An 11241-nucleotide genomic window follows, 5' to 3' on the forward strand; every position below is an offset into this window, starting at 1 on the left:
GTGGAATTGAGGAATGGGAAAGGTGTAGTAACACTTATGTGGCTATGTGTGGAGCCAAAAGAGATGGGAGAGATTCTGAACAATTTCTTTTCCCCGGTATTCACTTAGGAGAAGGATATTGAATTGTGTAAGATAAGGGAAACAGGTAGGGAAGTTATGGAAACTATGATGATTAAAGAAGAGGAAGTACTGGAGCTTTTAAGGATTATAAAAGTGGATAAGTCTCCGGGCTCCTGACAGGATATTCCCTTGGACCTTGAGGGAAGTTAGTGTGGAAATAGCAGAAATATTTCAAATGTCCTCAGAAACGGGGATGATGCCAGAGGATTGGCGTATTGCTCATGTTATTCCATTGTTTACAAAGGGTTCTAAGAGTAAACCGAGCAATTATCGGCCTGTGAGTTTGACGTCAGTGGTGGGTAAATTGATGGAAAGTATTCTTAGAGATGGTATATGTAATTATCTGGATAGACAGGGTCTGATTGGGAACAGTCAACATGGATTTGTGCGTGGAAGGTCATGTTTGACAAATCTTATTGAATTTTTTGAGGAGTTTACTAGGAAAGTTGACGAGGGTAAAGCGGTGGATGTTGTCTATATGGATTTCAGTAAGGCCTTTGACAAGGTTCCACACGGAAGGTTAGTTAGGAAGGTTCAATCATTAGGCATTAATATCAAAGTAGTAAAATGGATTCAGCAGTGGCTGGATGGGAGACGCCAGAGAGTGGTGGTGGAAAACTGTGTGTCAGATTGGAGGCCGGTGACTAGTGGTGTGCCTCAGGGATCTGTCCTGGGTCCAATGTTGTTTGTCATGTATATTAATGATCTGGATGATGGGGTGGTAAATTGGATGAGTAAGTATGCAGATGATACTAAGATAGGTGGAGTTGTGGATAATGAAGTAGGTTTGCAAAGCTTGCAGAGAGATTTAGGCCAGTTAGAAGAGTGGGCTGAAAGATGGCAGATGGAGTTTAATGCTGATAAATGTGAGGTGCTACATTTTGATAGGACTAATCAAAATAGGACGGACATGGTAAATGGTAGGGCATTGAAGAATGCAGTAGAACAGAGTGATCTAGGAATAATGGTGCATAGTTCCCTGAAGGTGGAATCTCATGTGGATAGGGTGGTGAAGAAAGCTTTTGGTATGCTGGCCCTTATAAATCAGAATATTGAGTATAGAAGTTGGGATGTAATGTTGAAATTGTACAAGGCATTGGTGAGGCCAAATTTGGAGTATTGTGTACAGTTTTGGTCACGGAATTATAGGAAGGATGTCAACAAAACAGAGAGAGTACAGAGAAGATTTACTAGAATGTTGCCTGGGTTTCATCTGCTAAGTTACAGAGAAAGGTTGAACAAGTTGGGTCTTTATTCTTTGGAACGTAGAAGGTTGAAGGGGGACTTGATAGAGGTGTTTAAAATTATGAGGGGGATAGATAGAGTTGATGTGGATAGACTTTTTCCATTGAGAGTGGGGGAGATTCAAACAAGAGGACATGAGTTGAGAGTTAAAGGGTGAAAGTTTAGGGGTAACCTGAGGGGGAACTTCTTTACTCAGAGAGTGGTAGCTGTGTGGAATGAGCTTCCAGCAGAAGTGGTTGAGGCAGGTTCGATGTTGTTGTTTAAAGTTAAATTGGACAGCTGTATGGACAGGACAGGAAAGGAATGGAGGGTTATGGGCTGAGTGCAGGTCAGTGGGACTAGGTGAGAATAAGAGCTCGGCACGGACTAGAAGGGCCGAGATGGCCTGTTTCCATGCTGTAATTGTTATATGGTTATGTGGTTATTGCATCTGGGTAGCCCCCAACCTAATTTCCCCTTCAGGTGAAATTCCTTTCTTTCTCCCCCTTCCCCTCCCATCTTCTATTTTCCTCTCTGGCCTCTTGCCTCTTCTCCTCAGCTGCCTGTCATCTCCCCCTTGTGCCTCTTCTCCTTCCCCTTATCCCATGGTTCACTCTCCTATCGTATCAGATTCCTTCCTCTTCAGCTCTTTGCCTTTTCCACCTACCACCTCCCAGTCTTGCACTTCATCTTCCCCCTCCCCACTCAGTTGGCTTCACCTATTACTTTCTAACTTGTCCTCCTCTTCCACCCAGCCCCACACCTTCTCAATCTGGCACCGTTCTCCTTCCTTTCCAGTCCTGATGAAAGGTCTCGGGCCAAAACATCGACGGTTTACTCATTTCCATGGATGCTGCCTGACCTGCTGAGTCCTCCAGCATTATGTGCTGGGTTTCCAACTTCTGCAGAATATCTTGTGTTTATGAGTCATTGGTGAAGTTAGAACTTGTGAAAAGCGATACATAAACAAAGAGTGACAAACAGGCACTGTGCCAATGTGTAAATGATAATAAATAAATAATACTGAGAACAGGAGGCCTTGTAAGTCGGTCCACAGGTTGTGGAATCGGTTCAGAGTTGGGGTGAGTGAAGTGATCCACACTGGTTCAGGAGCCTGATGGTTGAGGGGTAATTACTGTTCCTGAACCTGGTGGTGTGGGACCTGAGGCTCCTGTACCTCCTTCCCGATGGCAGCAGTGAGAAGAGAGCATGGCCTGGGTGGTGGGGTTCTTGATGATGGATGCTGCTTTCTTGAGGTGAGTGAAGCTGTCCACACTGTACTCCTGCTGTAAAGTTGACAAATTTCACAACATATGCCAGTGATATTAAATCTGATTCTGATTATTATTTGCTTTAAATTTAGTGAGGTAGTGTGATGGGTTCATTTATGGGACGATGAACCTACTCTGGACCCTCTCCAATATCAGCACATCGTTTCCTCGTTAAGGGACTCAAAGCTGCTCAGAATACTCCAAGTTGGTTTTTGAAGAGCATTTGGCTTGTTGACATTATTTGAGGGAGGTTAATAAGGGAGAGAGTTTCCCGTCTCTTTGCTGTCAGTAGATTGTTTGTTCTACACTCCGGTCAGTAGGGGCTGGTAATGAGAGTGAGAGGCAGCTGCAGAGAGAGAAACCGGGAGAACTCGAGAGATCGACGAGTTAGAAACGGCGCCGATTGTCGGTGAAGTGACTGAATTTCAATTTCAGTGAGAAACTGTGAACTTCCATTTAACTTTGTGAGTCAATTTGAATTTAAATTTAAGTTGGAGCGACAAGGTCAGAACGAGTCCCCGAGTGAGTCACAGTGGGCTCACTTTCAAAAACCCTTTACCTCACGTTCTCGATACTTATTCATTCATTTTTCTTTTTGTGTTGATCTAGCTTATTGTCTTTTACACACTCAACACCTATAGCTATAAGGTATGGAGACTCAGTTGACACGTTTTACACGCCAGATCAAGACCTGTTTATTTAACCATCTCCTCCTCCTCCTCCCCCTTTCTCTCACCCTCAACCTCCCCTCCCTCGCCCTCCCTGCCTCTTTCTCTCCCTCCCCCTCCCCTTTCTCTCCCTCCCCTCCCCCTTTTTTCTCCCTCCTCCTCCCCATTCTCCTCTCCCCATTCTCCCCCTCCCCTTTCTCCCCCTCCCCCTTTCTCCCCCTCCCCTCTTTCTCCCCCTCCCCTCTTTCTCCCCCTCCCCCTTTCTCCCCCCCCTTTCTCTCCTTCCCCCTGTTTGTGCTACACTCCGGGCAGTAGATGGCGGTAATGAGAGTGGGAGGTAGCGGGAGAGAGAGAAAAAGAAACGGTAGAGAGCTTGAGAAAACGAGGAGTCAGAAAAAAGTGCCAATTGTCAGTGAAGTGAGTGAATTTCAGTTTCAGTGAGAATCTGAGCGAACTTATTTTCAACACTTTTTGTAGGGTTTCAGTTGCTGGGATTGCTGTTTCCATACCAGGTCCAGTCAGGATACACTCCACCGTGCATCTCTTGAAGTTTGTCAAAGTTTTAGATGATGAGTCGGATCTGCACAATCCAGGGAAGTAGAGGTTCTGTAGTGCCTTTTTCGTAATGACACTTTGGTGTTGGTCCCTGGGGAGGTCCTCTGCCCTGATAAAGCCAAGGAATTTACTGATAATACTGGTTACCTCTTCAGATGTCCATCGACAGCATTCTTACTGGCTGCATCACCGCCTGGTATGGCGGGGACGGGGGAGCTACTGCACAGGATCGAAGTAAGCTACAGAGAATTGTAAGCTTAGTCAGATCCATCATGGGCACTAGCCTCTGTAGTATCTCAGACATCTTCAAAGATCAATGCCACAGAAAGGGCATCCGTGAGAGATCACCTCAAAGCCAGTGTTAAGTTGTCTTCAAAGAGGGTGAACCCTCGCAAATAGGAAGGTCCCAATGGAGTACCTGGTAAGGCTCTGAAAACCTGTGCCAACTAACTGGTGTGAATATTCAAGGACATTTTCAACCTCACACTGCTACAGGCAGAAGTTCTCACTTGCTTCAAAAAGGCAACAATTATACCAGTGTCTAAGAAGAATAATGTGAGCTGCCTTAATGACTATCGCCCGGTAGCACTCACATCTACAGTGATGAAATGCTTTGAGAGGTTAGTCATGACTAGAGTGAACTTCAACCTCAGCAAGGACCTGGACCCATTTCAATTTGCCTATCGCTACAATAGGTTAACAGCAGATGCGTTCTCAATGGCTCTTCACATGGCTTTAGACCACCTGGACAACACAAACACTTACGTCAGGATGCTGTTCATCGACTATAGCTCAGCATTTAATTCCATCATTCCCACAATCCTGATTGAGAAGTTACAGAACCTGGGCCTCTGTACTTCCCTCTGCAATTGAATCCTTGACTTCCTAACCAGAAGACCACAATCTGTGTGGATTGGTGACAATATCTCCTCAGGAGTGTGTGTTTAGTCCACGGCTCTTCTCTCTATACCAATGGCTGTGTGGCTGGGCATAGCTCAAATACCATCTATAAATTTGCTGATGATACAACCATTGTTGGTAGAATCTCAGATGGAGATGAGGGTGCATACAGAGTGAGATATACCAACTAGTGGAGTGGTGTCACAGCAACAACCTGGCACTCAATGTCAGTTAGACAAAAGCTGATTGTGGACTTCAGGAAGGGTAAGACGAAGGAACACATACCAATCCTCATAGAGGGATCGGAAGTGGAGAAGAGTGAGCAGCTTCAAGTTCCTGGGTGTCAAGATCTCTGAGGACCTAACCTGGTCCCAACATATCGATGCAGTTATAAAGAAGATAAGACAGCGACTGTACTTTGTTAGGAGATTAAAGAGATTTGGGATGTCAACAAATATACTCAAAAACTTCCATAGATGTACAGTGGAGAGCACTCTGACAGGCTGCGTCACTGACTGGTTTGCAGGAGCTACTGCACAGGACCAAATAAAGCTGCAGAGATTTGTAAATTTAGTCGGCTCCAACCTGGGTAGTAGCCTACAAAGTACCTAGGACATCTTCCAGGAATGGTGTCTCAGAAAGGCAGCATTTATTATTAAGGACCTCCAGCACCCAGGGCATGCCCTTTTCTAACTGTTACCATCAGGTAGGAGGTACAGAAGCCTGAAGGCACACACTCAGCGATTCAGGAACAGCTTCTTCCCCTCTGCCATCTGATTCCTCAATGGACATTGAACCCATGAACACAACCTCACTTCATTTTTTAATTTCTATCTTTGCATTGCTTATTTAATTTAACTATGTCAAATTCTGTGAGAATCTTGCCAGCCAGGACTGTACACTGCTTCCCCAACAACAAGCCCTGGATCACCAGTGACCCGAAAGAGCTTTTGAATATGAAGAAGTAAGCCTTCAGGTCTGGAGATTGACAGATACTGAGGCAAGTATGTAGTGAACTGGGGATAAAGCTGAGGGAGTGGAAAGAGCCCTACAAGAGGAAGCTGGAGTACAAGCTCCAGCAGAATAGCATAATGGAAGTGTGGTTGGGCATGCAGCAGATCACTGGCCTCAAGGTTAAGGAAAGGAAGATGGAGGGCTGCCTGGATAGGGCCAACAAATTGAAGTTGTTTTTCAACAGGTTCACCACGGGACCTCCTGATGTCCCCTCCCCCACTTGCCCAGATCACACACCCTCCCTTCCCCCAAAGCCTTCTCCCTCCTCTCTGGTGAGCACTCGTGTTCTAAATCCCCAAAGTTTGGAGCCTCCTGCCTCCATGGGGATGACTGCCTTCCCCCGCCTGACTGCGACTGCAGGTCAGGTTAAGAGACGGCTGGAGAGACAATATCAAGGCAAGGCTGCTGGCCCAACAGTATCAGCCCCAGGGTACTGAAGGCCTGTGCGGCCAGCTGTCTGGTATTTTGCAGCACCTTTAAAATCTGAGTCAGGAAAAGATACTGATGCTATGGAAGATACCATAGTACAATAGTCTGTTTTATTGTTTTGTACATTAATATATGCACATTGGTAAATTATTATTGTGTATATTGTTATTCTATACTTTATTATTAGTTAATATTATTATATTTATTATTGTTAAGTGTGTTTTCAAATGTTGGTGCTGTAACAAAATAATTTCCCGCTCATGATTAAGAAAGTGCTTATTATTATTATATATTTACTGTAGTTCAGATTTTTCTCCATTGTTATGTATTGCATTGCACTGCTGCCGCAAAGTTAATATTAGAAACATAGAAAATAGGTGCAGGAGTAGGCCATTCGGCCCTTCCAGCCTGCACAGCCATTCAGTACGATCATGGCTGATCATCCAACTCAGAACCCTGTACGTGCCTTCTCTCCATACCCCCTGATCCCTTTAGCCACAAGGGCCATATCTAACTCCCTCTTCAATATAGCCAGTGAACTGGCCTCAACTGTTTCCTGTGGCAGAGAATTCCACAGATCCACCACTCTCTGTGTGAAGAAGTTTTTCCTCATCTCGGTCCTAAAAGGCTTCCCCTTTATCCTCAAACTGTGACTCCTCGTTCTGGACTTCCCCAACATCGGGAACAATCTTCCTGCATCTAGCCTGTCCAATCCCTTCAGGATTTTAGACGTTTCAATACTCTCAATCTTCTAAATTCCATTGAGTATAAGCCTAGTCGATCCAGTCTTTCATCATATGAAAGTCCTGCCATCCCAGGAATCAATCTGGTGAACCTTCTTTGTACTCCCTCTATGGCAAGGATGTCTTTCCTCAGATTAGGGGACCAAAACTGCACACAATACTCCAGGTGTGGTCTCACCAAGGCCTTGTACAACTGCAGTAGTACCTCCCTGCTCCTGTACTCGAATCCTCTTGCTATGAATGCCAGCGTGCCATTCGCCTTTTTCACTGCCTGCTGTACCTGCATGCCCACTTTCAATGACTGGTGTATAATGACACCCAGGTCTCGTTGCACCTCCCCTTTTCCTAATCGGCCACCATTCAAATAATAATCTGTTTTCCTGTTTTTGCCACCAAAGTGGATAACCTCACATTTATCCACATTAAATTGCATTTGCCATGAATTTGCCCACTCACCCAACCTATCCAAGTCACCCTGCATCCTCTTAGCATCCTCCTCACAGCTAACACTGCCGCCCAGCTTCGTGTCATCCGCAAACTTGGAGATGCTGCATTTAATTCCCTCATCTAAGTCATTAATATATATTGTAAACAACTGGAGTCCCAGCACTGAGCCTTGTGGTACCCCACTAGTCACTGCCTGCCATTCTGAAAAGGTCCCGTTTATTCCCACTCTTTGCTTCCTGTCTGCCAACCAATTCTCTATCCACATCAATACCTTACCCCAATACCATGTACTTTAAGTTTGCATACTAATCTCCTGTGTGGGACCTTGTCAAAAGCCTTTTGAAAATCCAAATATACCACATCCACTGGTTCTCCCCTATCCACTCTACTAGTTACATCCTCAAAAAATTCTATGAGATTCGTCAGATGTGACTTTCCTTTCACAAATCCATGCTGACTTTGTCCAATAATTTCACTGCTTTCCAAATGTGCTGTTATCACATCTTTGATAACTGACTCTAGCATTTTCCCCACCACTGATGTTAGGCTAACCGGTCTAAAATTCCCCGGTTTCTCTCTCCCTCCTTTTTTAAAAAGCGGGGTTACATTAGCCACCCTCCAATCCTCAGGAACTAGTCCAGAATCTAAAGAGTTTTGAAAAATTACCACTAACACGTCGACTGCACCTCTTCCTACAGATGCTGCCTGGCCTGCTGCGTTCACCAGCAACTTTGATGTGTGTTGCTTGAATTTCCAGCATCTGCAGAATTCCTGTTGTTTGCATCCACTATTTCTTGGACTACTTCCTTAAGCACTCTGGGATGCAGACCATCTGGCCCTGGGGATTTATCTGCCTTTAATCCCTTCAATTTACCTAACACCACTTCCCTACTAACATGTATTTCCCTCAGTTCCTCCATCTCACTGGACCCTCGGTCCCCTACTATTTCTGGAAGATTACTTATGTCCTCCTCAGTGAAGACAGAACCAAAGTAGTTATTCAATTGGTCTGCCATGTCCTTGCTCCCCATAATCAATTCACCTGTTTCTGTCTCTAGGGGACCTACATTTGTCTTAACCAATCTTTTTCTTTTTACGTATCTATAAAAGCTTTTACAGTCAGTTTTTATGTTCCCTGCCAGTTTTCTCTCATAATCTTTTTTCCCTTTCCTAATTAAGCCCTTTGTCCTTCTCTGCTGGACTCTGAATTTCCCCCAGTCCTCAGGTGAGCCACTTTTTCTGTCTAATTTGTATGCTTCTTCTTTGGAATTGATACTATCCCTAATTTCCCTCATCAGCCACGGGTGCACTACCTTCCTTGATTTATTCTTTTGCCAAACTGGGATGAACAATTGTTGTAGTTCATCCATGCGATCTTTAAATACTTGCCATTGCATATCCACCGTCAACCCTTTAAGTGTCATTTGCCAGTCTATTTTAGCTAATTCACATCTCATACCTTCAAAGTTACCCTTCTTTAAGTTCAGAACCTTTTTTTCTGAATTTACTATGTCACTCTCCATCTTAATGAAGAATTCCACCATATTATGGTCACTCTTACCCAAGGGGCCTCTCATGACAAGATTGCTAATTAACCCTTCCTCATTGCTCAATACCCAGTCTAGGATAGCTTGCTCTCTGGTCAGTTCCCTGACATGTTGGTTCAAAAAACCATCCTGCATTCATTCCAAGAAATCCTCTTCCTCAGCACCTTTACCAATTTGGTTCACCCAATCTGTATGTAGATTGAAGTCACCCATTATAACTGCTGTTCCTTTATTGCACACATTTCTAATTTCCTGTTTAATATCATCCCCAACCTCACTATTACTGTTAGGTGGCCTGTACACAACTCCCACCAGTGTTTTCTGCCCCTTAGTATTATGCAGCTCTACCCATATCGATTCCACATCCTTCCGGCTTATGTCCTTCCTTTCTATTGCGTTAATCTCCTCTCTAACCAGCAATGCTACCCTACCTCCTTTCCTTTCATGTCTATCCTCCTGAATATTGAATATCCCTGAATGTTGAACTCCCATCCTTGGTCACCCTGGAACCATATTAAACCTGATTCTGATTCTCCATTTAAGGAAGGGTATCACCCCCTCTGTAACCGTCATAAAGTTTACTGGAATGATACCAGGTGTGGAGAGGTTGCCTGTCAGATAATGCTCTCAGATATGGTAAAGCAAAGTGTGAAGGTCAAATTGAGTTTGTTGTCACGCACAGGAGCAAATGAAAAACTTGCTTACAGCAGCATTATGGGTATATCACAACATTCAGTAAACAAAAATCCAAAACTATTCAAGGGAAAAACACCAAAGGCCCATTGTGGTGCAACGTGGACACAGTTTTGCTGACTGATGTAGTGATTAGGGTTGTGCCCCTAGGTTCAAGAACAGAGTGATCGAAGGGAAGTAGCTGTTTCTGAACCCGGCAGTGCGGGATGTCAAGCTTCTGTACCTTCTGCCTGATGGGAGTTGTGAGAAGATGACACGGCCTGGATGCTGATGGATGTTACGTTTCTGAGGCGGCAGCTCCTGTGGATAGTGCGAATAGTGAGGGAAGGTATGTGTCCGCGATGTATTGGCTGAGTCCATTATACCCTGGAGCTTCTTGCGTTCCTGTACGTTCGAATTGCTGAACTAGACTGTGATGCAAGCAAGACACTTTCAACAGGACATCTGTAGAAGTTTGGAACTTGGAACTTGCAGAACATGATAAAGTTCAAAGCTCTAGGTAAATTTTATTATCAGAGTACCTATATGTCACCATATACAACCTTGAGATTCATTTACCTGCGGGAATACTCAGCAAATCTATAGAATCGTAACTGTAACAGGGTCGATGAAAGATCAGCCAGAGTGCAGAAGACAACAAACTGTGCAGATGCAAATATAAATAAATAGTAATAAATAACAAGAATATGAGATAACAAAATAAAGAGTCCTTAAAGTGAGATCATTGGATCATATCTCAATGGATGGGCAAGTGAACGTAGTTATCACCTTTGGTTCAAGGGCCTGATGGTTGAGGGGTAGTAACTGATCTTGAAACTAGTGGTGTGAGTCCTGAGGCTCCTGTATCTTCTGCCTGATGGCAGCAGTGGGAAGGGAGCACGGCCTTGGTGATGTGAGTCCTGAGGATGGATGCTGCTGTCATGTAGATGTGCTCAATGGTTGTGATGGCTTTACTCGTGATGTACTGGGCCGAATCCATCGCCTTTTGTAGAATTTTCCACTCAAAGGCACAGGTGTTTCCATACCAAGCTGTCATACAACCAGTCAATACACTCTGCACCACACATCTGTAGAAGTTTGTGAAAGTTTGTTGTACTGTATATTGATCCTGTTTATAGTTACTGTTCTAGAGACTTGCTAAGTATGCTCACAGAGAAAGAATCTCAGGGTTGTATGTGGTGACGTGTATGTACTCCGATCATACATTTTACTTTGAACTTTGACTGAAGAGATTGTCTGCCTGGAGTCAGTGGTTGCATAACCAGGACTTGTGATCTGCACCGGCTGCTCATACGACCACCAGCCCCTGCTCCCGTGGCTTCACGTGCCCCTGATCAGGGGGTGAAGCAGGTGCTACACCTTGCCCAAGGGTGCCCAGCAGGCTAGCGGAGGGAAGGAGCACCTCGCACCTCCTTCGGCAGAGGTGTATCCACCACCCCTTCCCCAGGATAGTGGAGTCTAAATTAGAGGGGAGAGATTTGAAGGGGATTTTAGAGACAAGGTTTTGGTGGGTCTCGGGAATGAGCAACGGGGGGAGATGGGTGAGGATGGAGTGGGAGGTGAACAGATGTGCCAGGAATGGACTGACCAAGGGACAGCACCTGGTGGTGGGGCAGAGTGGCCTCCGCTC

The sequence above is a fragment of the Mobula birostris genome, chromosome 29, assembly GCF_030028105.1.
Source record: "Mobula birostris isolate sMobBir1 chromosome 29, sMobBir1.hap1, whole genome shotgun sequence".
NCBI lineage: Eukaryota > Metazoa > Chordata > Chondrichthyes > Myliobatiformes > Myliobatidae > Mobula > Mobula birostris.